Genomic DNA, 3,591 nt, shown 5'->3' with positions numbered 1-3,591 from the left:
ATAAAGGGTGTTAAAGTCTTTACCAGCATTATTTAAGTGTCATTAGATCAAATGACGCTAAATCCTTTAGGGACACATACAAAGAGTGCTAATTGCCTCTAAGAATACATATTTAGTTACAACTTCTAATTAATTGCCGCTAAAGATCATTTTTTAGATAGTGATTGATTCTTTGAAACTGTACGTTCACATGGTTTAGAACATATTGTCATTGGGATCCAGGCAAGGGGTCTAATATGGGTATTTAGCGATTGTTACTCTCTTTAGGACCTAAAGGGACTATGTTTTTTGTACCTACCAGGCTTATGGGGGCAATGTTAGGTAATTGCTTTTCATATGCTTATAATTTATTGTTATAGGGAGATTGCATATTTTACTTGTATTTCATCCCTTCACTTTTCGTTCAATAAATTTACTTTAGTCTCAACTTCCACGATATCTTACATGCTCTATTATTTTGTACTGGCACCCCTTGTCGGGGGACAATGCATTCAAACCTACAGGTCTTGAGCGGCAACCAGATAAACTTATCGAGTAGCACAACCGACCATCAAGCTTAATGGTTGGCCATACTTTTTTATTAAATTTTATTTAAAATAATTTTTATTTTTAAAAAAAATATATTTTAAAATTAAAGTTGTCTTTGGCAATGAATACAAATTAATAGTTTTGGTGAGTAATATTGGGAGAAAAAAAGTGAAAACAACTTTTTGTTGTTCTTAAAATTCTTGAATTCAACTTAAAGTTGAATTTCAAAGTTTTGTGGAAAAATGCATTTTTTGGAGTTCAACTCTAAAAAAAAGTGAAAACCATTATAGAGAAATGCTCCTAAAAAGACATAAGAATATGAAATTATTTATCAAAATAAAAGTATCATATATTGATATCAAAGAGAACCCTAGGACTGCCTACGTTGCGCAACCACAAGCAAAAATTTTGTTTTAAATTTATTTATTTCCAAAACTAGCCATCCTTTTTTCATTAAAAGATGTGAATTTTATGAATAGTTGCGACTTTAATGAAAGAGTTGTCTCTTTTATCAATATTTGTGAATTTTATGAAAAGTTGTGTTTTTAATGATGAGTTGCGATGTCTTTCAAAAATTGTGACTTTTATGAAAAAATTGCAACTTTAATGAAATGTTGTGACTTCTATGAAAAGTTGTGAACTTTTCGAAAGGTTGCAACTTTTTCAAATAGTTATACCCTTTGAAATAAGGCACAACAAACATTTGTTCACACTACACTTCGTTGTCTATAAATTGAGGAATTTTCTCTCATTTAAAAAAAATTCTACTTTCTTCTTCTACTTTTGCAAAATTAAATATTCGTTTGATTTGCTCCAGTTAAGTAACTTACTTACGCAGTTGTTTTTGTATCAATAAATTGGTGAATAAAATTGTTCCATCACAAGGGGATGTAATTCATTAAACCCCTGGTATTGGAGGGTAATAGTTTTCTTAAGGGGATATTCTGCATTCAGTGGACTCGATTTTTTCCTATCTATTGCATTCTATTTTTATATATCTTGCTATGTTTATTGTACTCATTAATTTATGCATATGATATTAATTATTTTTTTTGAGTACATATTTTACACTCTGTTGTTTATGTTTCTGCAAAGTTATTATCTCCGATTATATTGTACATATACACATATAGTACGTATATTCATTGTGAAGAAAATGATTATTTATTCACCTCCAAGAATTCATGTTTTGAGATTCTATATTAAATTCTATAACTTAGAAGTATTATATATAAACTTACATATTATCTATTTTTACATAGATATGTAATTTCTCACCTATCATTTGAAGAAATTCATTACGCAAGTTCAAAAGTTATAATTGATTTCCTGTTCAAGAGTAATTTTTTTTGAATACTTTAACGAAATTTTGAATTTTCTCCTAAGACATATATCACAATTGTATAATCTGAGCAACTTAAATGATTCTTTTTATAATGAAATGCCTTTGTATATATATTCTTTTTTTTATTTTCCATTTATTGCTAACTAGGTAAATTCTCCGCGCTTCACGCGGTGATAAACTATGGAAATAATCTACTTCTGAACATATGACAGTACATGTGTTTTTGAGAGGGTACAATCCTACCATAAATTGTCAAGAATATTTTATCCAAAGATGAAATTAAAAGTTTTTTAATCTTTAAACGACAAAGATTTGATGTAAGTGTTTACGAATATTGTTATTAATTCTTCATTTTACTGTGTTGTTCATCACCAAAGTCTTAACAAAAGATATGTAATTGTTTCGCTGGCTATATTTGAATTTTGAAAAGTTTTAAAACATTATATTCATTATGCGAGATTTTTTCTCCTACTCAACACCACTACATAAAAAATCTAAATATTATACATCTTATATAATTAATTGCATACTTGATAAATTAATTAAAATATAAAAACACATCTCTTGGATTTCAATGAAATAACGTATATTGCTCAAATAATTTGGATTGGATGATGTCTTGGCGGGTGCCTTATTCAAGATAATATGCAGTCGATGACACTATTTTGATAGCCAAAAGATATATTTCATTGTTTATGTTTTGATCGATATAGTTAAAACATTATTGTTGGGATATTTAATCTAAATTTATGGAGGCAATTATTTCTTTAATATTTTATTAATATAGATTCATCCTACTTTGAGGCGTAATTTATTGACTCCAACCTAACATTTAAACCCCAAAAGTTTGATTAAGGTTGATTACAATACTTACCATCCCACTACATTCCTTTATTTTTTGAATGTCATAAATCCATTGAATACATACGTAAGATCGAAAGTTGAATAAATAAAAATCCAAAGTAGTGTTGAACCACCCTATCTTTTTAGCATTGAAAGTCCTCTGTTGCACATCTCATAGAACTTTTAGCTATTGAAAACTCTATAAAGATTAAAGTAATTTATTTTACAAATGTAAGAATTCTAATCTACATGACACCAATATCTAATGATTACATCAAACTCTTGATTAATGTATATTTACTTCAACATAATGATCAAAATCATAAACATAAACAACAATGTTTAAAACATGTACACAAAAATAAATAAAATAAGTATAAATTATGACTGTTAAAAACATACCATAATATGTAATAATAAAATAAAACATTAAGGAAAAACCAAGCTCACTTAATGTACATTTTTCCCTTAAGAATATTAGTCCATTCTACTACCCTAATAGATCCTCTCATGATAGAGAGATTCTATTTAATAGATCCTCTCAGTCACCCAACATGAGCAAAGTACACGACTATATAATTATGCAGAAGAAGATGAAGAAGAAGAAGAAGAAAAAGAAAAAGAAGTTCAATTTTTTTTATTTTAAAGTGAGAGAAAATCTCTCTATTTATAGAATGTGAATAAATGTTTATTATGCCTTCTCAAAATGGTATTAATTCTTTTGAAAAGTCACAATTTTTCATTAAAGTCACAATTTTTCATAAAAGTTGTAACTCTTCATAACGTCGCAATTCTTCATTAAAGTTGCAACTCTTTATAAAAGTCGCAACTCTTCGTAACAATCCCAACTTTTTATAAAAAGTCACAAGTTTTTG

The sequence above is a fragment of the Solanum lycopersicum genome, chromosome 1, assembly GCF_036512215.1.
Source record: "Solanum lycopersicum chromosome 1, SLM_r2.1".
Lineage (NCBI taxonomy): Eukaryota > Viridiplantae > Streptophyta > Magnoliopsida > Solanales > Solanaceae > Solanum > Solanum lycopersicum.
This window is presented reverse-complemented; position numbering follows the sequence as displayed.